Below are 19357 nucleotides of genomic sequence, written 5' to 3'. Positions count from 1 at the left end.
TGATGCTAAAACATTTCTTTGTCGAACCCATTTATAACTGTATGTTGTTCTCAACCGCATCCAAGGAAAGTGAGAGCACCAGCGCCAAGTCTAGGACTTGAACCCTCATGGGATGGGCTGGGTAATACCACTATTTTCCTAACCATCCAACCACATGTTGGTTAGCGTATACATGTTCTAATATGGTTCTATGTTGATTGATCACTAGACTATGCGTGGTCAGGCTCAAACCAAAATGTTAAACTGGAAATTTGATTTATAATTGTTTGTTTGTTAACTTACAATCATATCTAATGGCTATAAGAATTTGGTTTATTAATTTTACGGTCATATGTTTCTAATTATTGTGGTAATTTTTAGTCTATGTATCTTTTTTGGGAAACCTGACAAATACTTTGATATATAATAGAAGATAGATGTGGCTCCTTTCAAAATCAATGTGCTCCCTTGGGGTATCAATGTGTTGCCTTGCTAATAATTCTCGCCTAGCGCGAGGCACTACTGGGCCGATCCAATATTATAGCTATGTGGTAGTTCTTTTATGTTTATACCTTTTTCACTATTTTGCATCGGTTTTCTTCTGTCTTTCCTTGGTTTTCGTTTTTTCCTCTTTCCTTACCATTTTTTATTCAGTTTCTTTGTCTTTTCTTCTGTTTTTCTGAGGTTTCTTATTTTATTTTCTATTATTTTTTCTATGCACATTGTACACTTTTGAAGCACATTACAAACATTTTTAAACATGTTTAACATTTTGAAAATATATATTTTGGTGTCTAGTATTTTTCATAAACATTGTGTATTTTTTATACATCTAAAATATATTTTGAATATATATTTAATATTTTCAATACTTGAATAGTAATTGTCCAAATACGTGTTTTGAACATTTTCCCAAAATACAAGTTTTCAACATTTTGTATAGTACGAAACATTTTGTTTTGATTACACAAAAAAATTATAATGTCAAACATTTTCGAAAAATGTCACGTACATTTTCTTGAAATGCATGAAAACAGTAAATGTTACTCGCTGTTTTTTTGAACGGTACAAACATTTTCTAAGAGTGGAGAAAACTTTGTTTATTGACCCAATTTTAAAGGTGCAATCAACACTTTTCAAAAATTAACCAATTTATATTCTTATAATACAAGTATTTACTTTTTTAATATAAACAAAATAAAATGGGAAAAAGCACATGTGTGACATCACGTCTACTTGCTCCCTTTAGGTGAGCTCGTCTACCGTCTCGACATGCTCATCCACTTTACTGTCCCAGCTCTTGCCCTACCTCCTGGATACCGGATTCAGCTTGCTCACCTGCCGCCATACACTGGAACTTCGTGCGATGGCCTCCAGCTCTAACTCCCTTCCTAGCCTAGTCTCAGATGAGTCTCAGATGAGCACGGCCCCGACACGACTGGACCCTCCGCCCAGGCATCGCCTCACTCACTCAACTGAGCCGTTGCTCTGCCTCAAGCAAGCGCCTTCTCCACCACCTTCTACCCCATTGGAGGTGAGCACTGTCGCAACCCGGACTGGCCATTGTTGTCTCTCTCTTCTCGGGTGTGTCATTTTGATTTTCTCTCTCCACCTTCAGGTAGCGGTCAAGCTAGTCAATTACAAGCGAAATAACATGCTCATGATGCGAACATAGCTCGCTGCCATCGCGAGGACCCTCCGAGGGTCTCGCCTTCTGAGTCCAGTTTCTGTTAAGCTAGCATTGTATGTGGCTTTAGTTTAGTCGGCACTCTGTTTTCACTAGAGTATTTGGCTTTAGTTCAGTGTATAATTTGGTTTAGCAGTCACTTCCGTTTTCACTAGTGAATACCAAGTCTAGATCTGGTTGCATCCACTTTGTCCACACCTTCATCACTTGCACTTGTCAATGTATAATAAAGATCCATGCATGTAAACATACTTTTCATTTATGCTTAGGAAAATAGCTAATTCCTAAACGCATATGAAGCAAAACATGATGGAGTTGTACCAAATCTAACAATAGATATTAGTTACCATCTCGTGTTGGAAATCGCCCAACAGAAGCACCAAGAAATGTTTACTTTCATTCTCCGAATTTTTGTACTTGTATTCAACGTGCGGTGTGGACCTTCCACAAGACCTGAGACATCATTTTAGCCTGGTCAACTACAGCAATTAGAAGTGGAATGTGAAGACATGAAGAGATTTCATAGACGACATGATGGATCAACAGAGTAAGAGAGAAAAGCAACACACCAACCAATCGACGTAGATTAGTGGCCAAGATCACACTCGAATCTAAGGGTGGGGAAGTCCAAGATGAAACTATGGCCGAGATCACACAGTAAAATGAAGACTTAGAACTCTCTCGTCATTTGAAAATATTCCTGTTTGAATAATTGTATTTATAGCATCATTAAAAATACTGATTAATGTAAAACTTATGCTTTCTTTCACCTTACTTGCCTCTCTTCTTGATTCAAGCCGTTGTTGGACTGAATCTTCTCGTTTCTTTCCAACCGAGCGGACTCGACAGAGCACTATGATGCCGGCAAGGAGTGGCGCGGCCCTGCCCGAGGAGGTCGTTGAAAAAAATACTCATCAGGATTCCGCCGAAGGACGTTGGCCGCTGTCGTGCCATCACCATGTCATGACGAAGTGTGAAATCCACACCCGCATTCTTGCATGAGCACCGCTGGCGCCAGCCGTCGCTAACCATTATCGATGGCCATGGGCGGCACACCACCCTTGAATGGTGCAAACAACTTCTAAGAGTAGAGCAAACTTTGTTTATTGAACAATTTTCAAATGTGCAATGAGCACTTTTAAAAAATTGACCAAAATATATTTTCATAATACAAGTATTTAGTATTTTTCTAAAATAAAAAAAACAAAAAAATGTGTGATGTCACGTCCACTTGCTCCCTACATGTGAGCTCAGCTTCCGTCTCGACATGCCCATCCACCTTGACGATGCGGCTCCTGCCCTACCTCCCGCATACCGGATTGAGCTTGCTTACCTCCCTCCACACACTAGAACTTTGTTGTATAGCCTCGAGCTCCAGCTCTCCTCCTAGCCTAGTCGCGGAAGAGCTTGACCCCGACACGGCTTGACCCTCCACCCTGGCGTTGCCTCACTCACTCAACCGAGCCGCTGCTCTGACGAGCCCCTTCTCCACCACGTTCTCCCCCAATGGTGGTGAGCACTATCGCCGCCAGAACTGGCCGTTGTTGTCTCTCTCTATCTCCCTCTCCTAGGGTGCGTTCTCTTGATTTACTCTCTCCACCTTCAGCTAACGCTCAAGCTAGTTAATTACAAGCGACAGAACATGCTCATGATGTGCACATAACTCGCTACCGTCGCAGGACCTTCCGAGGGTCTCGGTTTCCAAGTCTATTTTTTGTTGAGCTAGCACTGTATATGGCTTTAGTTTAGCCGTCACTCTATCTTCACTAGTGTATTTGGCTTCAGTTCAGTGTATAAATCTGTTTACCCGTCAGTTCTGTTTTCACTAGCGAACACCAAGTCTTGAGTTGGTTGCATCCACTCTCTTCACGTCCTACACACAGTCATCATTTGAAATTTTCAATCTATAATCAAGACCCATGTAAATTTACTTGACATTGCTGATCAATGCAAAACTTATGCTTTCTGTCAATTTGCTTGCTTCTCTTCTTGATACAAGTTGTTATTGGAGTAAATCTTGGTGTGTCTTTCTAACCGACTGAGTCGATGGCGCACTACAATACCGTGCAGGAGAGGCATGACCTTGCTCGAGGACTTGCTCAAGGACATCATTGACAAGATACTCATCAGGTTGCCACCCAAGGAGGTCGGTTGCTGTCGTGTCGTCGCCATGTCACGGCGCAAATTGACATCCAAGCCAGCGCTTGAGCTTTCTTCCTTAGGATCAGTAGCAGATAACTTTCTGAGGAGCTTTCCTTCGCGTGCTCGTTCCGATAAATGATGCGATCGTTGATGCGTGCATAGTATCTAATGTGTGGCAAATCAAAAGGGCACACGATTTTCTTGGCCTAAATACTACTAGGCACAAGTCTCCCGTGGAAGCACTTCCTGTAGATACTTCATTTTTTTAAAACATATGAACTTTCTGTAGATACTTCACTTTTTAAACATGTGAACTTTCTGTAGACATAAGTTCTGGACATTTCTTTTTAACATGTGAACGATATTTTTAAGTGGAACGTGCACTGTTTTTAATGGTACGAAACATTTTGTTTTGGATTACACAAAAAATAATGTAATGTCGAACATTTTCCGAAAAAGTCACGTACATTTTCTTTAAATGCGTGGAAAAAAAATTAAATGTCACTTACTGTTTTTCTGAATGGTGCAAACATTTTCTAAGAGTTGAGCAAACTTTCTTTATTGAACAATTTTCAAATGTGCGATGAACAATTTTAACAAATTAACCAAATTATATTTCCATAATACAAGTATTAGTATTTTTAACACATGTGTAACGTCGCGGCTACTTGCTCCCACCATTGGACTTATAAATATTCCTACAACAACTGATGTATAAACTAGTATGTGATGGCAACTCCCTCTTCTTAATGTGCATGCACTTCAAACTCATAATTAATTAAGCATTGATGATTTTCCATACACAATCTTAGCCAGCCGTCACTAAACTTGTTCTTCGTGAACATACATCTCAAGGTTTTTAGAGATGCCGGTCGTCAATGGCCAGTGGAGGACCCATCGAACGAGTGGTCAGAGCCTTGAACCGTGGCTCATCTGGCTGCATCCGGCGTCGTCAACCTTTAGTTGTTAATGGTTCCCAGCTGAGCCAGGACGTCTCCACAAGGCTGACTTAGACGCGAGAAAACAATCCAACGAACTACTCCTTCGTTTACACGAGAGAGGCGAAGCGAAGCAATCGAACGGAATGCCGTTGGCTCTGGCGAACGAGCATTGTGGAGTTTTTTATTCTATTATTAGCCGGAACAAATTCATTCCATTACTGAACTGAACTTGCTTGTTGTAGAGCAAAGCGAACATGAGTTGGATATACAATTATGTTCCGTCTCTTCTTTGTCCTCTTGTCCTCAAACACACACGCATTGCATCGATTATTAAATGCAACTGACGTCAAGGTCCCTTTGAAAATCAAAGTGTTTATGTGGTTTGTTCATAAACAAGTAATTTTAACAAAGGACAATCTAGTTAAGCGAAACTGGACAGACTCTACTAGGTGTAGCTTCTGTGATCGGGAAGAGACTATCAAGCACCTCTTCTTTGACTGCCCGTTGGCACGAGGGTTGTGGCGCTCTGTGCAAATTGCCTTTAACGTTACTCCTCTGAATTCGGTCAACACGTTATTCGGGACATGGCTTGCTGGGATAGAGCCAGAAACAGCTAGACACATTCGTGTAGGAGTTTGTGTGTTGTTATGGGCAATTTGGAATTGCAGAAATGATTTGGCATTTAACAGAACACCAACCATTCATTTTTGCAGGTTTTATTCCGGGCTACTGCGTTGATCCGTATGTGGTCCTTACTCACTCCGACGGAGGCCAGGGAGCGTTTGGTTACTGGATCTGTCCGGTGGAAGATGGTAGCGCGGGATATCTTCAACCGGTTTGGATGACGGTCATGTAATAGGATAGGCGATTAGTTTACCTATCTGTTATTTTGCCAGCCGGTTGTGGTTTATCAGGTTTTCTGTTTTGGCGTTGACGCTCTATGTGAGCTAGCCGATCTTTTTGGTTCGCGGACTTAAAGACCTTGTTGAACCTTTTTACTTGCTAATAAATGTGGCCGTATGCATCGTTCTGATGCAGAGGCCGGGGAGTCCCCCTTTTCGAAAAAAATTTAAATGCAACTGACAAATTATTAAACCAACTACGATTAAACGGCTGGTTTCCATCATCCTTCTGGATGCCCCTCGATCAATCCATAAGACAAGCTCAGCCAGCCACCACTAAACTTCTTGTTGGTATTCATACATCTCGAGGTTTTTATTTTTTAGAGAGATGCCGACTGTCAATGGCCAGTGGTGCAACTATCCAACGAGCCTTGACAGAGCGCCCATGTATCTGCATCCAGCGTCAACAACATCTAGCTCCTTAATGGCTCCCGGCCGAGCCACTAGTACACTGTTAATGGGGGGCACTCCCAGCCACACGTCTTCGCGCGGATAGCCTCATCCATCCGGGCATATAAGGGTCTCCATCCCCAAGCCTCCTCCACTCTTCATCGACAACACCGCCGCAGCCACAACAGCTTCGGATCCCTCCAGCACCTGCTCCTCTCCCCCAATCGATCGCCATGGCGGCTGCCGCGCTTAGGGCCCAGTTGAACAACCTTGTCCCATCCATGTTTGCCATGGCCATTCCACCCTCAACCCCCTACTAAACCCGTGTGGTTGCTGGCTGACTATCACTTTAGCTTCTCGTGAACTGATCCATCTAGGGTATGGTGGATGAGTATTTCCAGTGCTTGTAGTCGATGGACGAGGATGGCAGCTCAGGCCCAACCTTGGTCCCTGAGGTCATCAACCTCTTCATCGCCAACACCAACAGAATCCTCAACGACATCGTCGGCTTGTTGTCCGCCCCCAAGACCCCCTTCTTTTCATCTGCTTTCGTCATGTCATCTTGGGTACTTATTTCGTCCGCTCTGCTTTGAGATACCCAGGAAGCAGCCCGTGAACTTCAACAAGGTCAACAACCTGGTGCATCAGCTCAAGGGGTGCAGCTGCAGGCGATGATGCTAAGACATTTCTTTGTCCAACCCATTTATAATTGTATGTTGTTCCCAGCCGCATCCAAGGAAAGTGAGAACACCAGCGCCAAGTCTAGGACTTGAACCCTCATGGGATGGGATGGGGAATACCACTATTCTCCTAACCATCCAACCACATGTTGGTTAGCGTATACATGTTCTAATATGGTGCTATGTTGATTGATCACTAGAGAATGCGTGGTCAGGCTCAAACCAAAATGTTAAACTGCAAATTTGATTTATAACTGTATGTTTGTTAACTTACAATCATATCTAATGGCTATAAAAAATTGGTTTATTAATTTGATGGTCATATATTTCTAATTATTGTGGTAATTTTTAGTCTATTTATCTTTTTTTGGGAAACCCGTCAAATACTTTAATAAATAATAGAACATAGATGTGGCTCCTTTCGAAATCAATTTGCTCCCTTTTTTAGAGGTAATTTTCCATATATTTAAGATTTTCAATACTTGACTAGTAATTTTCCAAATACGTGTTTTGAACATTTTCGAATATATGATTAACTAATTTTCATGTAGATGTTTTGATGTATACTTTTTCTTACACATTGTATATCTTTTACATTGAAAATACTTTTGTGTGTGTGTGTGTGTGTGTGTGTGTGTGTGTGTGTTAAAAGATTAATATACGATTAACGTTTTCTCAAAATACAAGTTCTGAACATTTTGTACGGTACGAAACATTTTGTTTGGATTACACAAAAAATATAATGTCAAACATTTTCCAAAAATGTCACATACATTTTCTTGACATGCATGCAAAAACTAAATGTCACTTGTAGTTTTTATGAACGGTACAAACATTTTCTAAGAGTGGAGCAACCTTTGTTTATTTACTATTTCTTTAATATAAACAAAATAAAAAGGAAAAAGCACATGAGTGATATCATGTCTACTTGCTCCCTTTAGGTGAGCTCATCTACCGTCTTGGCATGCCCATCCACCTTTGCTGTCTCAGCTCCTGCCCTGCCTCCTGGATACCAGATTCAGTTTGCTCGCCTGCCGCCAGACATTGGAACTTCGTACGATGGCCTCCAGCTCCAACTCTCTTCCTGGCCTAGACACGGATGAGCACGGCCCCGACCCGGCTGGACCCTCCGCCCTGGCGTCGCCTCACAGTCACTCACTCAACCGAGCCAATGCTCTTTCTATCTCTAGCAAACACCTTCTCCACCACCTTCTACACCAATGGAGGTGAGCATTTTTGCAACCCAAATTGGCCGTTGTTGTCTCTCTCTTCTCTGGTGCGTCCTTTTGATTTTCTCTCTCCACCTTCGGCTAGTGGTCAAGCTAGTCAATTACAAGCGAAATAACATTTTCATGATGCGCACATAGCTCGCTATACCATCGCGAGGACCCTCCGACAGTCTCGCCTTCCGAGTCCAGTTTCTGTTAAGCTAGCATTGTATGTGGCTTTAGTTTAGCCGACACTCTGTTTTCACTAGAGTATTTGGCTTTAGTTCAGTGTATAATTCGGTTTAGCAGTCAATTCCGTTTTCACTAGTGAATACCAAGTCTAGATCTGGTTGCCTCCACTCTGTCCACGTCCTACAAATGTTCATCATTTGAAGTTTTCAATTTATAATAAACACCCATGTAAATGTACTTGCCATTAGTTTTGTTTGCTTCTCTTCTTGATTGAAGTTGTTATTGGACTAAAGCTTGCCATGTCTTTTCAATCGACCGAAGTCGTCGACGCACTATGAAGTTGGGTAGGAGATGTGTGACCCTGCTCGAGGACCTACCTGAGGAGATCATTGACATGATACTCATCTGGTTGCCACCCAAGGAGGTCGGCCGCTGCTGTGTCGTCACCATGTCATTGCCCAGCAGGACACCCACACCCGCATTCTTTCTTGAGCACCGCCACCGCCAAGTCATCGCTCCCCATCGTCGACTGCCACACGGGGCCGCCAAGCTCATCATCTTTGTGACGCCGGTGCCGATCAGCATCTCTGGCCTTTCCTACAATGGTTTCCTACAAAAGTTGTTCAACATTCTTTCCTAATATGGTGCTTTATGGGGTGGCTCGACTCCAAGCTAACTTCTATCAATGTCCGGGTAATGCAGGATTACGAGGCTAAAATACGGGCCTTCAAGTACCGGATTGGCCTGTCGATGGTGGAGGCATCAAAGAATACTTTATTCAGCTTCCTCCAAAAAGAAAAGGATAAGATCCTTGGAGCCCACGGTGCACAGCTGTTGAATAACATGGTTGTGCTAATCAGTAGTCGTTTTCAACAGAAAAAACACGTGCTACCCTATGGTATTGTGTACAATGAATGTGTCAGTATTGCATGTTGCTTACTCACCGCACCCTCTCCGAAATCCTAGCTCCAATTCTAGGCCATGAGATGCACAAAGATCAGGGACATCAAGTTTCTGCTCGCGAGCTCAGATGCATCCTCGTGAACAGTAAAATAAGAAAAGCAGTATACAAACTTTTTAAAATCTGATTTTTTAATGCGAACAAACATTAACAATTCTGAACATGCGTGCAAATTTCCATGAATAAAAAACATGTAAAACTACTTCCGTAGAAAAGAAACAAAATTGATGCTCTATGTGTTGTTTCGTCATAACAATTTGCACACATGTGGAGAATTCATCAATGTTTGTTCCAAGATAATCAGTTTTTTTATATCATTTACTATTTTTTACTGTTCATGAGTGTGCGTATGAGCTCTCGAGAAGAATCCATAGCCTTCAATCTCCATAGGGCATGTCTAAGAATGTTGGTGTCTTTTGTTTTGCTTTTGCCTTGACACGCCTTTTGTTCATAGCTCTTTTTATGTGTAATGTACATTGTTTCTAAACTGCATGAAACATTTTTCCGAATTATGCACACATTGTTTACATTGTATAATTTTTTTTCAAAATGCCACGTACATTTTTGGAAACAAGTGAATAGCTTCGAAATGAAACATACTTCTTATCGAATGGTACTCCCTCTGTTTCTTTTTAGTTTGCATATAAGATTTGGTCAAATTCAAACTACACAAAGTTTGAGCAAATTTATATAAAAAAGTATCAACATCGACAATACTAAAACTATGTGGTATGAAAATCCATTTCATGACGCATCTAATATATTGGTTTCATACTGTGATTGTTGATATGTTTTCTTATAAAGTTGGTCAAACTTTACAAAGTTTGACTTTGACCAAATTTTATATGCAGACTAAAAAGAAACGGAGGGAGTACAAACATTTCCTAAATATTGAGCAATCATTTTTTACACAGTATGAACATTTTTTAATGTGGAATGAACACTTTTAAAAAATTGTATAAATTATCTTTTCATAATAATGTATATACTCTTTTTAATAGAAATAAAATTAAAAAGGGAAAACACATGTGTGACGCCAGGTCTACTGGCTCCCTATAGGCGAGCTATGCTTCCGACTCACCTTGCCCATCCACCACGCCGTGGTGGCTCTTGCTGCTATGCCTCCTACACTCCGGGCCGAGCTCGCTTCCCTCCGTCTAGACAGAACCTCGCACTATGGCCTCTAGCTCCTACTCTCCTCCTTAACTGGTTGCGACGAGCACGGGCTCGCACGGCTTCACCCTCCTCCTTGGCGTCGCCTCGCTCACTCAACTGAGCTGCTGTTTTCACTAGCGAACGCCAAGTCTTGGATTGGTTGCATCCACACTCTCCACATCCTACACACGCTCATGACTTGCACTTGTCAATGTATAATAAAGACTCGTGTAAACATACTTTTCATTTACGCTTAGAAAAACTAGCACTCTTTCTCTTGAGGTTATCATAGTCTTGCCTTGCCATGACTTAACCAAGTTTTGTTGGAGATGCCATAAATTTGAGGCATTCCTGTTTGAGATCGTTACACTAATGTTGATCAGCTAACGCATATGTAGTTGCCACTGTTTGTACATCAAGACACCTGTAAAGAATAGCCTCACATATGAGCTTCAGCTTTTCAATTGCGTATCGATCGGCAGCCTCGAGTTAGTGAAGTACAATCTCTTCTATGTCCTCGTCATCGAAATTGTTGAAAGGAAGCACCAAGCAGTCTGTGTACAAAATATAAGAGAGCCTTAAATACGTCAGGTAACATATCTTGCAGGATTATAGATGATCCATCTTTCTCCATCATTGGGCCATAGAGCTGCACCCTAAACACAGGTAACCTTGCAGCAAGCACTAGCATATGTGCAAGAAATGATTCACCTTGGAAGTAGAAGGTCACGTCCGCCCCTTCTTTTGACTCTAATAGATTTGCCATATCAGTTGATAGATGGGATTGTGGCAGCTTCACTTGGGGTGAAAGTAGTAAGTCACTGCAAGTCACCAATGGATCTTTCATAACAGTGATCGAACATTCAATCAAGAAGTGGTCAAATTCCACATATTCTGCTTCAAGCAAAGTTTTCTCCATTACCTTGTCCCACACCCTTCCATCCTACATTTTCCTTCTGCACTAGATAAGTTTAACACTCCGATCTGATTCAACTCCGTGCTCTGTCCTCCTGGGGAGATCAATCGATAACAAAATATTGCCTTCACTTCAGCATTTTCCCTCATAAGCTCAACAAGAATAGAGATGTGCTTTTGGCTTTCAGCATTGATTCCTTGTGGGTAGAATCTAACTGAACAGTCATACTCACCAACTTGGAAGGCATGGGACCTCATAAAATTACCCGGTCCAGTTTCCTTGATGACACTATAGTCATTAACCACAAAGATGTGGCTATCCTGAACCACCGTCGCGTTGCAGGTCGAGACTGTAGTTCCAAACTCCATGTGCAATTCAAGTGCCTGCAATTCCACACAAGATCCTATTAGCACACAATTCAACCACCTCGACCTATTCAAAAGGCGGGACACAATTATTGTCGGATGACCTGCCAATAACACTACTTGGCCTAGATACAAGTTATGGACCAAACTCACCTACGCGTGTTTCTTGGACCAGCCCATGGCAAAGAAGAGTTGCATCGCAGGGTAGCATTATATCTCTTTTCCTCGGGCTTTCCTACAAAAAAGAGCTCGGCCCGAATGTTTTGACTCCCATAAAATCAGAGGAAACGAACGGTGTTCCTCTGGTCTGCTGGGGTGTTCCGCTGAATTAATACTACAAACAAAACGGCACCACAGGAAGATCAATTCCAACTGAACGACCACTCCTACGATTTTTACTTATATATACTTCTCATATAAAAAATGAATATATGCGAACCATGCATCTACCTATGCAGCACAGTACTACTAGTCTCTACTGTCTACTACTACCATCTAGTACCAGCTATGGACTGAATAACAGACCTTGAAATGGAAGAGTGCAGTGGAATGGCGACCAACGGTAGAAGAGATCCCAAAGCAAAATCTTGGCCGGCAGGCTCACTACGTAGCAAACCTAGTGTGAGAGATCGGTATCTCTCGATCTGGGTAGTGTGTTCCTGCTAGTGTGTGTGGTTGAGTTTTAAAGGATTGAAAACATGCCTTCTCGTGATAATATTTGAGCGCTATCTATTTCCATCGGCCAATATTTAGATAATTTTAGTACCATGCCAAAAAATCCTATTACAATTAATACAATAAAATGACCACATATCTGTACATAAATGATCTCACAAAATTAACTGGCTACTATATATCTCCTAGATATATTCTGTAAATGCACAAAATCCTCATCAATTTCTAGCAACTACTTTCTCCGATATTATGAGTAAAACTTTGACCAACATTTTAAATAGAGATTGGTTTTGCTAATACTAAGTGCACACTCCCTTATCTATACCCTCTAACATTGTTTCGAGATATGTGCTATCCAACTAACTTAGGACATACAAATTTCTTTTGTGGGTTCCTCTCAAATGATAAAACATATGTACATCAAACTTTATAGATCATTATAACTTTGGAACTAAAATGTTGGAAAGAGAATATGGAATTTGTTGATCTATTATAAATATACAAAATTTAATTTGAACAAAAAAACTGAATTTTTTGTTACATGTCGTAGATCGAATACGTTGTTGACCTGTAAAGTTTGATGTCCATATGCTCATTTATTTTGGAGATGCAAAAGTGGAAAGTTCATGAATTGACCGCGAGGCACAAAATGGATGGTTAGATAAGGGGGGTACAACCACAACTTTCACTTTTAACTAATAAAATATGAATTGTGTGTCGAAAAACTATATTGTGGGAAAACATCTTTCGAATACCAAACTACTAACTTAACCCAACACGCGTCCATAGGGAATACATTGTTGTGGTGTAGTGTACATAGGTTCATCACTTGCGCATGTAAATGTATAATAAAGGCCCATGTAAATGTACTTGTCATTAACGCTTCAGAAAGTAACTAATGCCTAAACGCATTAGAAACAAAACATGATGGAGTGGCACTAAGTCAAACAATAGGAATTAGTTACCATCTCGTGTTGCAAATCACCCAACATAAGAACCAAGAAATATTTACTTTCATCCTCCGAATGTTTGTAGTTGTATACATCACGCAGTGTGCATCTTCCTCAAGACAGAGACCACATCTTAGCCTGGCCACCTGCGACAATATAAAGTGGAATGAAGACATGAAGGGATTTCATATACGACATGATGGATCAAGAGAGGGAGAGAGTTGAGCAGCACATGAACAAATCAACGGAGGATTACTGGCAAAGGTCACAGTGAAATCGAAAGGTGGGGAAGTCCAAGATAAAACTATGGCCGAGATGACACTAAAAAATTAAGACTTGGAACTCTCTCGTCATTTGAAAATATACCAGTTTGAATAACTGTATTTATAACCTCATTAAGAATAGTGATTCATGTAAAACTTAAGCTTTTTATCACCTTACTTGCCTCTCTCCTTGATTCAAGCTGTTGTTGGACTAAATCTTGCCATGTCTTTCCAGCCGGCAGGAGTTTGTAAGTGCATCTAGTGCCACCCCTAGTTGGTTTTGGAGTATTGATGACAAACCTAGTTGAGGGACTAATGGTGTTTGTGAGAATTGCAGGATAACACAGGTAGAAGTCCCTCATTGATTCGGTTTTCCTACTAGAGATGACCCCAAAAAATGTATGAAGACATTGAAGTCAGAGGTGGTATGTGAAGACATTCACATTGAAGACTATGATAAGAGAAGTCATCGCGTGAAGACTATGGAGCGCGAAGACTTAGCAGTTTTGTCGTTCTATGTTTTTCTTTGTTGAGTCATAGGAACCACCGTACTGTTAAGTGTGGTCCAAGAGAACCAGTCAGAATGACTGAAGTGATGCTTAACCAAAATCCTATATCTTCGAGTGAAGACTATGAGAGCAAATCTTGTCCAGAGTTGGATAAGTCGGCTTTGCTTGTAGTCCAAGTAAAGTTGCTGTGTGTGTTTGAAATCTGACCGTTGGAACACGTGTCAGTTCCTTAGTGACCAAGGGTCATTTCGGACGAACCAGGTCGGGTTGACCAGTGGCTATAAATAGCCCACCCCCTACAACCATAAACGGTTGGCTGCTCAGAGTTAGAGTACGGCTTTTGTCGTTTGAGAGCAACCCACCTCGAAGCCTTTGAGAGAGAATTCCTTGCGAGGATAAAGCCCTAAACACCCAGAGCCAAAGAGTGTTAGGCATCACTTAAGTCTCCCTGTCTGTGTGATCTGAAGACTTATTACACTTGAGGACTGTGAATCCTCCAGCCGATTAGGCGTCACGTTTTGAGCATCCAAGAGTCATTGTGGATCGCCAGTGAACAAAGTGTGTGAAGGTTTGGAAGTCTACCTTGAAGACTTACCAGAGTGATTGGGCGAGGTCTGTGTGACCTTAGCTCAAGGGAAATATGGTGTGGACTGAGTGTCCTGAGCTGCGTGTTCAGGACTGGGTTTCCGGGACTGTGTGCCCTCAGGTTTAAATACCTAGCCTCCCTAACCAGACGTACAACTGTCACCGCAGTTGGAACTGGTCTACCAAACCTTTGTCTTCAGCAAGCTCACTGGTTCTATCCTTCCCATCTCTTTATTTACAGTTGGTCCTTGTGAAGTCATTGCCTATTTGCATTGTCCATTTGTCTTCACTGTGTGTCTGTTTGTTCAAATTGGTTTCATATTATCTTACATCCTGATCCATACTGCCTAGCTGTTGTTAGTCTTTGTGCTTTCACTTAATTGAATACTTGACTATGGCTTGTCTAGGGTAGTCTACCTTCCACTGCATGGTTATAGGTTCATTTCTATCGTTTGTCTTCAAAACTCCCATGTTTTGAAGACTTTCATAAAAATCGCCTATTGACCCCCCCTCTAGTCGATATAACGCACTTTCAATTGGTATCAGAGCAAGGTACTCCCTTGTTCTGTGTGATTTTGGTTTAACCGCCTGGAGTTTTAGTTATGTCGACCACAGGAATGAAGACTGTGTCATGCCCCATCTTTGACGGTCACGAGTATCCCAAGTCGAAGGCCATGATGAAGAAGCGCCTCATGGTGATGAACAGCAAGCTGTGGACCGTCACTGAGATTGGTCTGACCGATCTGTGCAAGATGGCGGAAGCTGATGACATTCACAAGTACACTCTTCTCAACCTCACGGCGAAGGACGTCATCTGCTCCTGTCTATCTCAAAATCAGTTCAGGAATATCATGCATCTCGATCATGCGAAGCTTATCTGGGACCGTCTCTCTGAGGTCTATGAAGCTCATCGAACTCGTCATGATCCTTGGTTTGAGGACTTTAAGGAATCTCTCAAAGCGACGACATTCGAACCAGAATCATCATCTTCTACATCATGCCTTATGGCAAAAGATGCTAAGGTAACTGAATGCTATCTATCTGAATCCAGTGATGATGAATCCGGTGATGAATTTGGACACAGCTATACAAAACTTGCTTCCCTTGCCACTAAACAACAGAAAGTTATGGAACATATTCAAAAACTGTTAGACAAAAGCGATGACCTGTTGGACACTGAAATGACTCGATCTCAGTCCTTAATTGAAGATATAAAAAAAATTCATGTTAAGTATGAGGAACTTGAAAGTCGTCATGAAACGCTCTCAACAACTCATGAAAAGCTTTCCTATGATTATCTTCAAAGGAAGCAAGAACTCGAGAAATTGAGAGCGTCTCATGAAGATCTTCAAAAGGAAAACAAGTCACTTCGCGCCAAACAGATCAGTTCCGCTCAGGAAGGTTTTGAACCACCATGTCTTAAATGCATTGAGCGTGATAACGGTACTTCTGCTGCTGAATGTTCTACTGCTGCTATTGTTGCAATATCTTCAACTATTGATGTGATAACTAACCCTTCTGCTAAGGATGCCACTACTATTGCTGATGAGAATGCTAGGTTGAAGTCATTGCTTGAAACAGGGATGTTCAAAAGTCTCAAAGGGCATCAGACACTATGTGATGTCCTCAAAAGGTAGATCCTGAACCGAAACCCTAGGAAAGAGGGTGTTGGGTTGGAAAGGAAAATGAATGTTGATGGCTCTTACTTGAAACCTGAGCAGTACCCGAAAACCACATGTGTTGCTGCAAAGGGACCTTTAGTGGATCCATCCACCCTATCTAGCTTCGCTTGTGCTAATCCCATTGTTACTGATGAATCCTTTGATGCAAACTATAAACTGTTTAAGAATCAGAATGGTGAAGTGTTTGCTAGGTATATTGGTACTAACTGCAGGAATGGGCCGCCTATGAAGAAGGTCTGGGTGATGAAAAGGTGTTTGTAGAATCTTCCTGTGAATGTCGTCATGACACCACAAGTGAAGAAGACAAACCCCAGACCACAGGCTTCATACGACCCAAAGGCTTCATATAGACAGAGGACTCACCTGAGTCGCACTAATGCAAATGTTTTGCAGGGAAGCCATACTCAGGCCTATGAATATGAGCGCGGTTCATCAAACCGCCATGTTCATAAGACCAAGAACTATTCTGCTTATTCTTATGACTACTATTGTCCACCTGCAAGACTTTTTACTAGGGCTCCAAAGCCAAAGTTCTCAGATGTTGCACTTAGACTAATTGCTTCGAAGCCACCCTTGAAGATGTGGGTGGCTAAGAAAGCTTAACTCTCTTTTGCAGGGAAAGGTCTCCAGCCGAAAACCAAAATCGTCTGACTCTATTGCTGGGGACCTTAAACATCTTGTAGGGCGCAACATCAAATGCCCAAATGGTCTTATTATGTATTTTGTTCCTGAGTCGCTTGTACTTGCCCTATCAGTCCTAACCTTGATCTAAGCTTTCATAATCCACTTGCTCGTCAAATGTTTATGCTTCACAATTCTCTTCGTGAAGCCTATCCCCCTAACTGCATTGTAGGGTACGACACCAGCTGCTTCAGAATGGATTATTGATAGTGGGTGTAATAATCACATGACTGCCAAGCGAAGTCTTCTTATGGACTCTACCTTACGTCCATCTGACAAAAGTCACATCACATTTGCTAACACTGGTCTAGACACTTATATTGATACTTTGGGCATTACACATGAATTCTCAGCTCCGTACACACCGTAGCAGAATGGCGTCGTGGAACGCAAGAACAGAACACTTATTGAGATGGCCCAGACGATGCTTGATGAATGCAAGACTCCAAGAAAGTTCTGGCCTGAAGCCATTGATACTGCATGCCATATCATCAACCGTGTTTATCTTCACAAGCTTCTCAACAAGACATCCTATGAGCTCCTTACTGGTAAGAAGCCAAATGTCAGTTACTTCAGAGTATTTGGTGCCAGGTGCTGGATCAAGGGTGCTGGATCAAGGATCCACATCACACTTCAAAATTTGCACCAAAAGCACATGAAGGTTTTATGCTTGGATATGGAAAGGATTCGCACTCCTACAGAGTCTTCAACCCTTTTCACTATACACTAGTTGAAACAGTGGATGTGCGGTTCAATGAGACTAACGGCTCACAAAGAGAGCACCTGCCAAACGTGCTAGATGAAGTTCCATCTAGTGAATCAATCAAACTTATGGGAAATGGAGAAATCATACCATCTGAATCTCAGCGTGAAGAGGAACTTATCATCTCCGCACCTGATCAATCTGAAGACAATGCTCAGCCTGAAGAAAATCCTTCTAACGATGACAATGATAAGCAAGAGCAAAATCTTCGTCCTGTACATCCTCGTGTTGCAAATGAAGTACAGATTGAGAGAATAATTGGTAGCACCAATGCACCAGGTCCACTCACTCGTTCGAGGGCAACACAACTAGCAAATTTCTGTGGGCACTTCGCATTCGTCTCAATATCTGAACCCAAGAAAGTTGAAGAAGCCTTCATGGAACCTGAATGGATTCAAGCAATGCAAGAAGAGCTTCAACAGTTTGAGCTGAATAATGTTTGGGAATTGGTTAAGCGTCCTGATCCTCGCAAGCACAATATAATAGGCACCAAATGGATATATCGCAACAAGCAAGATAAGCATGGTCAAGTTGTCAGAAACAAAGCCCGTCTTGTTGCTCAAGGGTACACTCAAGTTAAAGGGATTGACTTCGATGAAACATTTGCTCCTGTGGCTAGACTTGAAGCCATACGCATACTGCTGGCCTATGCAAATCATCATAACATTCTTCTGTATCAAATGGATGTGAAGAGCGCTTTTCTCAATGGCAAGATTGAAGAAGAAGTGTATGTTGCACAACTGCCTGCCTTTGAAGATCCAAAACATCCTGACATGGTGTACAAGCTCAACATGGCACTGTATGGCCTCAAACAAGCCCCTCGTTCTTGGTATGGCACACTCAAAGACTTCCTGAAGAGCAAAGGCTTCAAACCTGGTTCCCTCGACCCCACTCTCTTCACGAAGACATATGATGGTGAACTTTTGTGTGCCAAATATATGTGGATGACATTATCTTCGGCTACACCAATCAGAAATACAGTGAAGAGTTTGGATATATGATGCAAGAGCAATATCAGATGTCGTTTGCAGAATTCTTACAGCATCACATTAACTCTCCCGAAGCCAGTTACTGTTTGACCAGCAAGCGGAAGCCTTTGAACGTGTTGAAGCCATTCAGTTTGAAGTTCAAGGCTACAGAGAAATCACCAAGAAAGGGTGGCAGACAGCGTCAAGGGGGAACATCAAGAGCTGTACAAGACAGATCCAGAAGAGGATTACAATCAGCGTAAGACACGAATCCAATGGATTCGAAGATATTGGGCCGAACAATGGTTTAAATACAAGTTTGTGACCCAGGAGTATGCTGAGAAGAATGCCATCAAGAGTCCTTGGGGTGACATTCTCTTCTGAAGCCTTCCACCCAAGACCAGAGCTGAAGCTATTGCTCAGGGTTTCTATCCTTGTATGGTCCGTGGACCACAGCCTGAAAATGCCGACCCATCATCACTGCTCTGGTGTCGTGACGACAATCTCTTCAAGCGCAACTTCCAGCACGCAAAGGCATCGACCATGGAAAACAAGAAGTCATTGGGACTAGACTTCAACCCTGATCCTTCTGCTCCTCGGGCTGACGGCACATGCGATGCTGAACCCAATATCGTCGGACCTTTCTACAACCTTGATGGCCTTATCACTCACATTTCTGTTCAAGGTGCCAAAGTGGATCATTCTAATGATGATGCCGACACTGATGAAGCCCCAACTCCTACTCCAAAGCCGCAGAAGCAAA

General features: G+C 42.0%; 1 pseudogene; it reads right to left on the bottom strand.

Moving 5' to 3' along the window:
• Positions 1–10480: 10480 nt before the first annotated feature.
• Positions 10481–11521, bottom strand: LOC123153914 (BTB/POZ and MATH domain-containing protein 2-like; annotated as a pseudogene).
• Positions 11522–19357: the final 7836 nt, after the last annotated feature.

The sequence above is a fragment of the Triticum aestivum genome, chromosome 7A (genome assembly GCF_018294505.1).
Source record: "Triticum aestivum cultivar Chinese Spring chromosome 7A, IWGSC CS RefSeq v2.1, whole genome shotgun sequence".
Taxonomy (NCBI): Eukaryota; Viridiplantae; Streptophyta; class Magnoliopsida; order Poales; family Poaceae; genus Triticum; species Triticum aestivum.
This window is presented reverse-complemented; position numbering and strand designations above follow the sequence as displayed.